This window comes from Henckelia pumila, chromosome 2 (genome assembly GCF_033568475.1).
Source record: "Henckelia pumila isolate YLH828 chromosome 2, ASM3356847v2, whole genome shotgun sequence".
NCBI classification, from domain to species: domain Eukaryota; kingdom Viridiplantae; phylum Streptophyta; class Magnoliopsida; order Lamiales; family Gesneriaceae; genus Henckelia; species Henckelia pumila.
The window spans coordinates 42,020,669-42,036,036 of NC_133121.1; positions in this window are offsets into that span (position 1 = coordinate 42,020,669).

Here is a 15,368-nt window from a genome sequence, read left to right on the forward strand (position 1 = left end):
TATAGGTTCCAAGGGAGTTGAACTTGGATGTATACTCCATCACATACATCTCTGGAGTTTGAACAAAGTTCTCAAACTCACTCAATTTTTGCAATTTGATCTCTGCTTGGAAATACTATTTCAAGAAAACTCATCGAAATTATTTCCGCGTAATTGGCCCAGCTGCTATCATAGTTGGTGACAATGTTTCCCACCATTTTCTTGCTTTGTCCTCCAAGAATGGTGCTGCTACATCAACCTTAAATTCTTTCGGAATCTCAAGTAGTCGGAGTTGAATCTCAATGTTCTTGAGCCAATTCTGACCGACTTCTGGATCAGAGTTTCCATCAAAGGTTGGCATTTTGTTCTTCCTAAGGGACTCATAGTGATACTTGGTCCCATGTTGAGCAGGTGGTGGCAGCGGTGGCGGTTGATTCATGCCCAAACCTTGGAGGGTGGTTGCCACTATCGTGGCTAGGGCCATCAGATCTATCGAATTAAGGTTGATTCCCGGTGGTGGAGGTGTAGGTGGTGGATTTCCATCATTTCCATTGTTATTGTTATCGCGGTTGCGATTGTAACATGGGTTGCGACCTCGCCTTGCTCCTCTTTCCATTTCCTACCGATACAAGAGTTTCTAAGAATTGGTCGATGGTTGGGTAGAGATATAAATGATGAGGTAACTGTTAAACAACCCAAAACAAATTTGAAGAGTAAAAAAAACATTCTTTTATTGATAATAAAATTCTGAACATAGAAAATTCAAACAAATAGTTGACTTGGAAATACAAAGAAAGCAGACACAGAACAAAACAATAATGACTTCCAAAAGGACAAGACGAAAATTAAATAACTGAATGGAAAGAGAACAATGACTCAAAACACTCGGCTAGTCTAGCCTACTTTATTACTTATCCTAATTCTTCTCCTCCTTCCAAATGACCTTCTTCAAGTTCTATCTCTATAGGGTCTTCCTCAGGATCTTCTTCAGGTTCTTCCTCGGGTTCTTCCTCTTGCTGTAACCCTTGGATCACTTGGAGCAAGGAAGAATTTTATTCGGACAGAGTATGAATGGTGCCTTGAAGTTGTTGTATCTGGGCACCAGTCTGTTGACGGTATTGTCTATACTCGTCCATAACAAGCTGTCTTTGGACCTTATGATTCTTCGCTTGCTTCGTGAGGTTGTAGCCAATTTCAGAGAGTTGTGCAATGGTAAGCTGGGCAGATTCTACTTTCTATTTATTTTTCTCATGTTTCTTGTCCGCCTCAGTAAGGTAGGTAGGGTAGCGCTTAATGTCGTCATGCGTATCATTTTCTTTGATTCGGCTTGTGTCGATGTCGTCAAGAAACTTCGAGTAGCGTTCCTCTAGTTGTTCCATTTCTTGGGCTTGAAGTTTTATATTTTTTTCCAAATACTCTCTTCCTCTCCACATTGCATGTTTCTCCAATATTTCTTCAGCTACTTTCATCCTTAGGTGCCTGATCAAGTATATCTTGTGTTCCGACGATAGTCGCGACATGCGAAAAGGGACATCAATACGAGTTCGGTGAGTCATTTCCTAGAATAAATTTAAGGGAGAAACTTTAGAATATGATAAATAACTGAAAATCAGATCAAATCGGGAGTCACTGTAACATCTTAGTGCAGTAACTTGTTGAAAAAAATTTTTGAGAAATTTTCCAAAAATGGAAAGTTTTGAGATTTTTAAATAGACAGAAAGTACAAGTCAAAAGGGTCATGGGACAGTTCGCGAAAATGGATTTCGAATTTGAGGAAAAGTTATAAGAGCTTCAATACTTTCTTAAAATGACAAAAACGCGATTTTGTAGGCCTAAACGATGGAATTTGGCCGAAATAAGGATTTCCTCATTGCAAAGCAAACTTCTCTCTGACTATGGTTTGTGGGATCGTTTCGGAGGGGAGTACACTAGGCTTTTCCCTTGTTATGTGAAATCTCACATTTTTTTCGGGATAATCCCAGCCTGATAATGAACCTGACGGCTCTAATACCACTTAAATGTCACTCCTCGAGATAGAGACGCGTCACCTATATTGTTAAATAATTTAATGTTGCAACAATAAGCCTCGTAGTTCATAAAAAGACCATAATGTCAGTCTATTATATAAAACGGAATTGTTTTTTACAAATCAAAATAAGAATGCGGAAGCGATAACATAAGAAAAATCAACTAAAAACAAATCCAGCACTACAAGAAAAAAGACTAAAGACAAAATTTTTTTACAGTTGTCGTATGGAGTTTAAAACTGTTGTAGAAAGCCATGTTGTTAAAAGTCACACTCATAGACAACAGTTAAAACTGTTGTCTTTAAAAGAAAAGACTACGGTTTTTCACTGTTGTAAAACTGTTGTCTTTTATCTAAAAGACAACAGTTTTTAAACATTTTCTTTGAGCGTGACTTTTAACAGCATGCTTTCTACAACAGTTTTAAACTCTTACGACAACTGTAAAAAACTGTTGTCTTTGTTCCAATAAAAAACAAAAAAAATTAATATATAATTTTTCAATATTATTAATAATTTAAAATACGAAAATTCAAAAATAAAATTTAATATACAATTTTCCAACATTCGAAAATAATAGTTTCAATATTTGAAATACGTATTCGGACACGTATAAAGAGTTCATTTAATAACTCAGACATATTCACTTGAGATGAATATGTATCACAGACAGCTTCCCAGATATCAAAGACAGCAACTTACGACGACTCGGACGTATTCGCTTGAGATGAACGTTCAATCCAAAAATATTTCAAACCGCTTAAAAGTTTCAAACACAGAGTTATAAACATACATATAGCAGAAATTAATGAAAAGAATGCTTAATTTGCTATCTAAAATTAGTAATAAAGAACTTAATATTTAATTTTCTAACCTGAAGAAGAAACATTAGCCAAATACAAAATTCCATCCAAGATTATTTTCAACAAACCAGATAACATACAGTACAAGGGAAATAATCCATAAACCATAAAAAATTTAAAATATTGAAACCATCACCAAATCAAATAAATACCAGATGTACAATTTATAATTATGTATATTGGTTTCCTTCCACTATAGTCATTTGAAATTTGAACTACGCAACGAATTGACTCTAAATAATATACAAGAGGAACAAAAACCATTGTCCAGTAGATAAGTTGAGTTGCATCTTGCATCAGTAGCTATGCACATTCCGAGCCATGAGTGAAGAGGCCAAATTATGTCAAAAGATTACAAATGCAAATCCAGAACAAAACCGAAATCAATCCCATCTCCGATACAGGACATGTGAAAAAAACGACAAACAAAATTCCCTAGTCTTTGTGGAATAACAACCTTCCAAATCATAGATCACGACTATTTAAGCCAATAAGCCCCATATCCAACTCAATCCAATGAATTAGACCAACGCTCGTTCTTGTTTTGAAAATAAATTAAAATATATTTCTTGCAAGCTCAGATGAAAATAAAAAACCATGCTCTGGAACCCGATCTCTATCCCTGTCGGTAAATAAAACAAAGATAGATATATCGGGAACCACCAAATCAATCCATAACTAAAGTAAAACCATTTACAAGCACAGTGACTAAAATGAAGCGAAATTAGTCACTTTTTTCTCGATTGATGCCGGGATTGGGAAGGATCGAGAGGAAAGTTGTTGCTGCTGTTGGGGGAGACAAAAATTGAGAAGAACCTCGCGCTGCATCTTGAGAAGATTACCTTCCCGTTTGGTACAGAATTATGTTAAAAATACTTATCATTATCGAAGCTAAAGATAAAATCTGAGACGTATGTTACTCCTGGATTGGTATTCATGCGGAAACAGCTGAATCCATTCCAAGAAAATACCTTGGTACCAAATGTACCTCGAACTCTTCCGACGATTAAACCTACAACAATATTCCAATAATACATCAATATGGTGCGATAAATGCGACAATAACTAATTTAAATCGAGGCCAACAAATCCCATTTCTCGGCAGTACCTATATACCTCAAACAAACCGCTTGAAACACGGATAAGAAGCTGAAAATGAGCTCACATTGTCACTAGAACAAGGTTCAGTTTCGATTATTTTGTCACTAGAGTGATTCTTCCCTACGCATGATGATGGACTAGGTTCAGTGGCTTCATAATTTATGTGTTTTGCTAAATTCCATATGCATCATATGTAAATAAAGTTTAGAAAGATATCACAATCACCAAGTTTAGAAAGATATCACAATCACCAATATTGGGAAAAGAATCAACAAATAAAACCGATAATCATATTATGGTGCTGGCATAAAAGAAAAGGAGTAAATAGATCCCACACTATGCTAGGGATCCGAACAATTAGGTGAAATACAAGATTAGGAAGAAAAATCAAACCCTTGTAGTTAATTCCAGCACAAGATACGTACAAAATGACAAGCAGAAAGTATTTATCAAAATGAGCAATAAAACTCAACTCAAATTCCTAAACTTACAACACTAAATGTTTAAATCTAGATACTATTTCAAATGGAAACAGATTCGTACAAATCAAGGGTTATTGTGGAATCTGGTTCATCCATTGTAACTGCGGCTGAGGTGTCTGCTCTGGTGCAGGCAAATTACTAGCTGTGGGAGAAAAATTTCAAGATTTAGAGTTCGTTTGGATTTTGTAGTGATATTTAAAAATAAGTGCTTTTAAAAGTTATAATTTTTAGCTTTTGAAAAAGCTCTAATTTTAACCTAACACCTTGTTAATTGAAAAACACTTAAAAAAATGTTTTTTTGGCCTGACTTTTGAAACCAAACGGAGCCTTAACACATACCAATTGTCCCAGAAAAGTACAAAATAATATGATATATTTGATCACAATGTTCTCATAAAACGTTTCACATATATAAATCAAGAATCAAAATATATAAATCTAGAAAAAGAAACAATGATTTGAGTAATAATAAATATTTAAGAGATTGAGAGATAGGCCGATAGCCATCTCAAACTAAGGATTAATATAAAAAAAAAAAACCTGTTAATCTATCCTTATTCTCAAGAAATCCCATTGTGTACTTATCAATATTTAACCTATCCTTAATTATGTTTAAACCTGTTAAGCCCAAAACCGCGAGTGCGAAACGGACAACCAAATGTGCCATAAATATAAGCAACCAGAACCCTTCATGCCAACGGCGAGACACTGCCGTAAAGATACCCTGAGACATTGAATGACTCCCCACAACATTCTGCAATAAATCCACCATAAAACAACATTTACTCCCACATAATTAGTATGTTCAACCAGTACTGGTTGCAAAAGAAGAAAATAAAGAAAATTCTACAAAAACGTATAACCAGTGGGGATGGTAATGGGTCGGATCTAAACCCGACCCCGCATCAAACCCGCCCCAGACCCATTACCATCGGCGGGTCTACAAGCGGGTCTGGGGCGGGTCTCGGTTTGGTCAAACCCGTCCCGGATTCCCCCGCCATAATATGTATGTATATAAAATTAAAATATAAAATATATATAAGTAATATTAATAATATGTAATTATATTTTTATACTAAATAATTAATATTTTATCCATAATTTGAGTGTATAATATTATTGTATTTAAATGAATTTATTTGATTATGATATATTTAGTATAAAAATATATAATTATAATATTTTTTGGTTAATAATTATTAATTAATTACAAGTTGATAAATTTTAATTTGTGAGAATATTTTTTGTCTTAAATATTATCGATATATATTTGAAATTAAATTTAAAGATTTTTGTTAATTTTTATACTTTTTAATTTAATAAATTTAAAAATATTAAATTTGTGGCGGATCCAACGGGTCTAACCCGGATTAGACCCACCGGGTTCACGGGGCGGGGCAGGTTCGGTTCGGTCCAAAGGGAGGCGGGGCGGGTCTCGGGTTTAGCATCCCTAATACCCACTTCTTTAAATCAATAAAAAAGAAAAAATATGAAGACGTATTTTGCTTCCAGCTTTCCCAGTCAGAACCTTGATAGTTGAAAGATGCGCATAACTGTTAATTGATTTCCTCAATAAACATTCAAATGTTTTCACACAATTACAAGAGCCCTAATTCCACGCGCATGGCGGATAAATTTTTTTAAAAAATCATATACAAATCTCTTTCAACTATCTAAGTTGTAATCAGGGGCGGAGCTAGAATTCAAAAATACCTGGGGCTGGCTCCGTTCCGTACTGAAATGTATTGACAAAATAAATAAATAATTAAAAAAATATGTTGATATTAACTTTATGAAAACATGTAACGAGAAAATGCAAATATTTAATAACTTCAAAAAAGAGAGCTAAAACACTACTGGAGTTGCGCTCTTCGATTCTTCTTAGAATCAAACTCAAGAATGATTAAATCGTTATCAATTTTTTCGACCAAATCCCGTTCAATGTAGATAACCATATAATCTGCGAAGAACTCTGCTTCCATCTTATTTCGAAGAGCTGTTTTAACAAGTTTCATTGCTGAAAATGCTCGTTCTGTTGTTGCAGTAGAAACTGGGAGAGTTAAAACAAGACAAATCAATCTATCAATTAATTAAATAAACGTATTAGATTAATATATAAGTAAACAATGTAGCTATGATGTAAATATAAAGTATAACACATGAAAAAATAACCTGTCAATCAAATTGTAGGTTTCTGACTTGTTTATCTCAACCAATCTTCGACACAATTCAGAAATAGATGATAAATTCTGAAATCTTTCATGGCCAACAACATCAAGTTTATAGTGATCCAATTGCAATCTCAAGTGATGCAAATCTTGTGCATCGAAACCAAGAGAGTAAAATTTTTCAGCAAGTCGATAAACATGTTCAACATTAAGAAACTTGAAGTTTTCTTTAGGGTCCAAAGCACAACTAAGTTTAAGAAGTTCAACTGTCTCATCATTGAATCTATTATTAAGCTCTTCAACTTGAAAATTTATTGCAGCTGTAAATACATCAAATTGATAGTGGTGTTGAACTGTGATTGAATCTTTTTGTTGACAAGAACGACCCGTACCAGATTTATAACGAGCTTCCATGTGTGGTATCTCAATATCATGTTTGACACAAACTTCTTTCACATAACTAAGTAGGATAACAAATCCTTCTTCTCTCAAAGTATGCAGTAAAGTTTTAGTAGTTGAAACACAATCCATTACACTTAAAATATCCAGAGATTTCTCTTGCAATGATCGACAAAGCAGATTTGTTAGCCCCATCATCTTCTGCATCAAGTGTAATATGAATACGAAATCAAAAGACTTCATCACAATCAACAAACCACTAGCTTCACCACGGATAGAATTATAAGCCCCATCATTCACCATGTTTTCTAGCACAGTAGTGACAGAGCTATACAACTTGTAATAATTCAGATTCTCATACATCACCAGTTCACCAAACAATCAAAACCCATAAAAGAGATCCACAAATTCACTAAAGAACACAAGAAGAACATCAAAATCAGAGAGGATCACCCCACGAAACTGATAGAACGAAGTTAAACCAAGCCCGCAAGCTTCAAACAACAAAACCCAAATCAAGAAAAAGATGCAAACCCGCCACCCAAAAAACACACACTAACACAAACATGTGTGGCACAAGTACCGGCTGTGGGGCACCCACGGCGGAGTCGTAGGAAGAAGAAGAGGCCGACGAAGGCCTGGAGTCGCTCATCGTTCATGGAATTCTCGTCCTATGCCGAAGAAGACAAGATTTTTAAGAAAAAAATCCAAGTAAACAAAGTGGTTTGTGGGTCTAGATGTTAGTATCCATAGGTAGATTAGGTCAAATACTACCCAAATCAGTGGTCAATTTTAGATTTCCAGCGGCCACAACCTCAAATAAGGGCGGCTGAGTGGTGGGAAGGGTGGGAAGATATTGGGGATCGATCGGGGAGAGGAGAGGGAGAGAGAGAAGGATATTTCTTTAGTCAATTCATGAAACAAACGTATAATTTTTTATTTTTAGAATATATTTTTTTAAAAAAAATCAAAGACAACAGTTTTTGTAGTAGCTCTAAAAAAAATGCTCAAAGACAACAGTTTTTAAAAACTGTTGTCTTTTACCCCTCAAAGACAACAGTTTTTTAAAATCTGTTGTATTTTATAAAAAAAAACGCTTAAAGACAACAGTTGTTAAATGAGACATAACAACGGTTTTATGAAAAACCGTTGTCTTTTGAGTGTTGTTGTTTTGAGTTTTTATTGTGGTGCATAAATCTTCTTGTCTTGAAACTTGATCATCAACCCCAAAACATGTCTTGTTCATCTTATCCACTTGGTCTTCACTCTTATCTGGGGAGGGAAGGGGTGAGTGTCTGGGGAAACACTCATCAAATGGGGGATGTTCGTACACCCAAATAATAGGACATATATACACGCAATGGTTTTGGACGTGACGCGTCTCACAGCATGTCACGACATGGGTCAAGACATGATAGATACAATACTCAAACGAATCATTGAAACATATCGGGGGTAAGACATAAACATATAAATACAATATTGGGATTCATATAGATGTACATAATACGAATATACATGTAAACATGATTCTGAATGTGACATGTCTCAGGATGTGTCACGACATGAGTCAAAACATGGTAGAAATAGAATTAAAAATGGAGCATCATCATATAAAAAACAGAACATAAACATATAGATGACACTGAAACTTCATTTCATTATTCATGGTTCGTTTTTCTGTCCCATATATATTACTCTTATAAGGGGCGAGGCCATTGTTTTGGTTTTATACCCACCGAAGGGGGTCATAAGTACGATTTTAAACCCATCATATAGGGACATAAGTACGATTTTATACCCACTGTACAAGGCCATAACATATCATATTTCTTTCCATTTCAAAATCAAATCATAACAGTGTCGTTTCAAAAACTCAAAGCATAGCAAACGAATAACAAGAGTTGTTGAACATATACAAATCAAAGTACTCAAAACACATTATGTACGATCGGATTTCAAAACTGAATTATTATTGTTCAAAGCACAAAGAAATCCATTTGCGAAATCTGAGAACATATGAAAGGTGCCATAAATAATAGAACGAATTTATACATATCAAAACATGAACGAGATGGTGTACGATCATATTTTAAAGCAATACATAAAATTTTTAAACATATGTAAGCCCACTTACAGTTACTATTCTCGAAAATAATGAGACGAAGCTCTTACTTTTGAGACTTGATCACGTGCTCCTTGTCACCGGTTGATGGATCGAACTTGCCCAGAATTTCAGATTTGGTCATAGTGACGCCTTGAGACTTTCAGAAAAATCAGCAGCCTTGGTTTCCAAATTTGGGAGTGTGAGTTGATGGTTTTGGTGTGTTTGTTGTGCACAAATCGAAGGTGAATATAGGCTGATGGGGAGGCGAATTTGCAGCCTATTTTAGGACTGAAATCAGCCTTGATTTTGCTCAATAAGGGAGAAAATATCTGCAAGGTTTTGTCTTGATTTATCTTATGATTATGTGATGATTTTTGGTCCACATTTTCGGCCATCACATACCTTAAAAATGAAAAGAATACAGCTTCCGAATTTGAGAGATTGTGCCTCCAATTTGAAATTTCTTAAAGGGAAAGTTTCAAAAATTGGGTCCTCACAAAGTCCATAACATGTAATAGCTTGAAAGGCTATGTTTCTTATGATATGTTGATGTTTATGAAAGAAAATGATGAATCATGAAGACGGTTATGACAAGATGATGAATGATGTTAAGTCTGCATGTAAATTCTTGATGTCTTGTGTGGACTTGTGGTGGCAATACGGGATTGATGCCCGGAGATGAGCTCCAAGGAGGGCCTTTGCAAACGAATTAAATTTTAATGTGCATATCAGCGAAGATCGTATGTGATGGTACACATATTGACACAAGATTGGTATGATTTGTACCAATTTTGTGAGACCTCGGTTCTAAACAACTAATCCCGGATTAAACAATTAAAAGCCATAATTTTTTTTTAACGCCTCGTGCACGCGCGAGATAACCATCTCGCGCGCACGCGAGCTCTAATTCTAGCAACCTCGCTGCATGCTCGCGCCCGCGCGAGATACCTCCCTCGCACGCGCGCGGGCTAAATAACCCGAGGCCTGGGAAATACTTTCGCGTGCGCGTGAGGTGCAATCTCGCTCGCGCGCGGAAGACCTGGGCAGAAGCGAATTCAAGGCCAACAAAATCTTCCATGCTCGCTTCCGACATGCATTCAAACCCATAAATAAAACGAGGTGTAAAGAATACGCGCAATAACAATATCAATACTAAGCATGCTTTCATAATATACCTAAGATCAACATAAAGTCTAGATCGATAAAAGTCCTAACATGCTTCGTTCCAAGTTATACAACTCCGAAATACAAACGAGTTCGAATACAAAACATAACAAGTTCGAATCACATGCAACAACAACCAAAGAATACAATTTCCAGTAAAAGAGACAAAACATGCATATCAAATAATATATTGAACGTGATATATGAAACAACCAAACAAGAATTCCAATAGCATGTCAATAACTCCAAATCAAATGCATAAAATGCAATGCATGTCTTTAAAACCAGGATTATCAAGTCTGGATAATCACAAGGTAAAGGTTCTCTTCTCTCATTTGGGATCCCGAGGACAAAATATCACCGACACACCGACTCTCCCAATCGAGGTGGGCGATGCATATTTTACTCCTCTAGACTCTGAGCACTTATAGAGTGTGTTTCTCAACAATTGATAAAAAAAATCTGCTAACCAATATCACTCAACTATAGTCCACATAACATCTAACTCCTCTGGGCCTCTCTTGCCCGCAAAACAAATATAATTGGCTCAATATGAATGCAATGCAAATCATAACTCATTCAACTGATTTCAAGTAAAAACAAATAGCATGCAAGTATGTGATTTCTTCGGGACTCTCGAATATAACTCCGATTCGAGAACTCATCCCATTCCAAACGATGTCGTCTCTTAACTCTCCTTTGATTGGCGTAGCTGCAATCCGGACAAGCTACAAACACAAAAGGCTCAATCAAACATCATTCGATTCAAGTCAAAGAATAAAGTAACCTCGATACCAAACCTTGATCAATTCTTCAACGATTCAAATTCTGTCAATTCCGGACTCCAAGATCTGCAACTGAATCTGAAAGGAGATATAAAAGAATTCCAAAGTCAATCCATCCAATTCAAACCATTCAAACTCAATTCCAACTCCTAAATCCAAAATCTGATCAATATAAACGATTGATATTCCGAAACTCAAACTGGCGGTACAACGACTATAACTGATCAAACTGGAAATACAGACAGCAGTACAACATCTCAAACAACTCATATCAATACCAATACAACAAATATAACTCAAACCCATCAAATATCAAAATCCACATTTTAAAATAAACTTCCAAAATTCCTAAAAATTCCGAACGACGTCCTAATATAAAACCGACTGAGAATAAACGATCAGAACTCTGCCAAGAACAACATACTCGCAACTCAATCGATTCTAACAACATCCGAAAAATAGAACGAATCTGATAGTAGAAAAACTTACGATATAACAGAGCTCTCACTGTCGTGATCGCTAATCTGCCTTCAGAATTAAAATCCAACGGACGGATCGAGCTCGAACTGAAATCTGGAAGCTTGAGAATCGCTGGAGGCGGCTTCAATGGAGGGAGAGAGAGACGAGAGAGAGGAAGGAGGAAGAGTGAGAGACTAAGTCAAAAGGGCGAAAGATATTATAACAAAATCCATTTTTGTATTTCAGTCCCTGAAATTTTCAAAATTTGCAAAATATCCCCTGATCAAATACAAGATGATCCTCGAATTCTATAATCTTTGATTATCTTAAATAAACTCAATTAAGATAAATTTGGGGCTTTACAATTCTCTCTCTCTAAGAAAAGATTTCGTCCTCGAAATCAAACACGGTTCCAACACGAACTCTATCTCTCAATTTACTCCTTCAAGTCCGTCAATCCAAAAGTCGACTCATCTGATGTGGCTGTCCGTCATTCTGAGGATATTGAACTGAAATAAGTTGTAATCAAAACCACAAAGTCTCTTCGAAGTCTTTGCCGAAAGAACGAGTGCAACGAGGATCTCTATCTAAACTGACGGGCTTCAGCAAGCAAGACATCTGACGACCTCTGACAAAATAACAATCCTCTGATCTTGACTAAAAGTCATTCTGTACGGAGTACGGTATCAGATTTCCTCCATCAGTCAATAAATAACATATAGTAGATAAAATAAAAACGGATCTACACTCCAACCAGAAGTGAAGAAATCATCGGTCAAAGAGAATAATTGTAGTAGATAAAATAAGAATAAATCTTTCGGTTAAACAAACTGATCTCATAAGATTCGGTTCAGACAAAAGTGCATTCTCTAAAGGTAGCTGAGAAATCGGCTCCACGACGATACGAATCTCTCGAAGAATCTGTTATAGAACTCATAATCTTTAACTCTCCGGTACAGACACGATAAGATCAATAAGAATTCTAAATTCATCTGATACCTCTGATAGATTCAGTTCAAAGGATTTATAACACTGAAGACGAGTTTACAATTCAAACGGTACTACAACAAAATCAAAGCGGACATACCTCATTCCAAATCCAGTCTTCCATACCTATTTCTTACTAACTCTCAGTTGATGATGTCTGATCTCAAGTCGTTGCTGAATCTAACCTCATAATTCAGAGGCAATCCCAGAATCTCTTCTAGAAATACCAGCAAACTCTCTAACCACTGATTTATCAACCAATTCGGGCTAGATTCTAGGACATCAACTGCATACAAAGAGAATTCCTCCGTACAATTCTGAAATCAAGCGGTCATACAACAGACACTAGCAACTACGGAATGTAAGAGCTCAAAAGGCAGAGGATGCATCATAGTAATATTCTCAGTTAAGAAATAAGGAGAGTAACAGAACTATCAGAATAACAGCATAAAATCATACTCAACGGTTACCTGCTGTGTCATCGTCGGGTGCAGTCCAAGTCTGCGGATCCTCGTTGAGAGTAAGATTAAACGTCTGTTGAATCGGAGGTTGATTCATGATCGAAGAACCTCTAAGTCGATTCTGGTGCGGCGGCTGAAATGAGTGAACCACACGAGCTTGTCTCTCCTGTTGAACCATTGGTCTAAAAGAACTCCCCGACTGAGATCCACTGGTATAAAGCTGAGGACATCTCCTAACAAAGTGTCCTGGCAGATGGCAGATAATGCAGCATCCAGAAATTCCGATACAATGCTCAGTGAGGTGTTGACCTCCATAATTATTGCAAGATACACCGGAAGATCCTAAACTATGTCCGGAACCAGACTGTTTTGATTCGCTGGAGCTAGAAGAACTACTCCCATACTTCTTGAATGACTGTCCTCTCGGATGCAAAAGACCCCTAGTGGTACTTCCTCTGTACACGGTCGATTTTTGAAACGGAATCTGCCTAAGAAATTCAGCTTTAAACAAACTCCACAAAACAACCAAGCCTTGATTCTCTAATGCCTTCTTCCTAGAAATCCACCAACTTTTGGCAGTCCCTTGCAGTTGGTACATAACTAACCGAATTCTACGGTCGTCATTGTATTCCAGAGAATCAAATAACTAGTTGATTTCTTCTAACCAATTTACACATTCCACCGCATTTTCTGTACTCCTCAGGGTTGGGGGTTGAAAGGTCTGGAACCTCATCAACAAGGCTTCCATCGTCAAGACTGGTGCACTAGTTAATCAAATATTTAATAAATCTGCGATAATAACCTGCTAAGCCCATAAATTAAAACTCCGTATTTTTGGTACAGATGTAGGTCTAGGCCAACTGATCACTGCCTCTACTTTTCTTGTATCAACAGAAATTCCATCTCCTGAAATAATATGTCCAAGAAAAACAACTTTTTGCAACCAGAATTCACATTTTGACAGTTTGACATACAATTTCTCTACTCTCAAAGTTTTCAAAACGATTCTCAGATGATCAGCATGATCACAAAGATTCTTGGAATAAATCAGAATATCGTTAATAAATATAATCACAAAATCATCAATATATTTCTGAAATACTCTATTCATAAGTCCCATAAATACTGCTGGAGCATTCGTCAGACCAAACGGCATCACTATAAACTCAAAATAACCATACTTTGTTTCGAATGCTGTATTTGGTATATCTTCATCTTGAACTCTCAACTGATGATATCCAGATCTCAAATCGATCTTGGAATAAATAGATGAACCCTGCAAATGATCAAATAAATCATCTATTCGAGGCAAAGGATAACGATTCTTTACCGTTGCTCTGTTCAGTTGTCTGTAGTCAATGCAAAGTATCATTGATCCATCTTTCTTCCGTACAAATAGAACCGGAGCGTCCCAATAAGAAACACTCGGTCTAATGTACTCTTTGGACAGTAAATCTTCTAACTGATCTTTCAATTCCTTCAATTCAATAGGTTCCATTTTGTAAGGAGCTTTGGATATCGGTTGCATACCTGGAATTAATTCAATACTGAAGTCTATCTCCCAAACTGGAGGCAATCCCGGAATTTCATCTGGGAAGACATCAGCAAATTCACTAACCACTGGCAAGTTAGCCAATTTTGGGCTAGTTTTCAGCACATCTACTGCATAAGTGAGAAATACCTCTGCTCCTTTCTGCAATAAACGGGTCATAGATAGAACATATATCAAAGGAATTCAAGATCTTGAAACTTTACCGTAGAACTTCCATTCATCAGCCATTTTAGGTCTAAATCTCACCACTTTCTAAAAACAATCAACTGTTGTTTGTACTTGGTTAACATATCTATACCGATAATGCAGTCAAAATCTGACAAACCAAACACAATACAATCTATCTCTATCACATTACCTTCATACTGCAGTATAAAATTTCTGACTGCAGATTTCACGGATACAATATCGCTGCCCAAAGGTGAAGAAATAGATACTACAACAGATAATGGCTCAATAGGTAATGCATGTAATATGGCAAATTTTTCAGAGATAAATATATGTGATGCACATGTATCTATTAAAACATAGGCAGGATAACCAAAAAGAGAACAGTTTGTTGGAACACGGTCGTTCTCCGGATCAAAAAATAAAGTGATACCCATTGCAGCGGAAGCTTTAAAATTTTATATGGAACAATTCCATATCATGGGTATCAAATTCCTACGATTAAAATTGATAACATAAAATTTAAATAATGTAAATTTTACCTTAAAATCTCGAAGCGAGATTATGGACACCAACAGATTAGTCTGCTCTTGTTGTATATCCCAGGAACTGATGAACGAACATTTCTTCAATCAGGTCCACGAACGGAGATTTAATCCCTCTGATAGA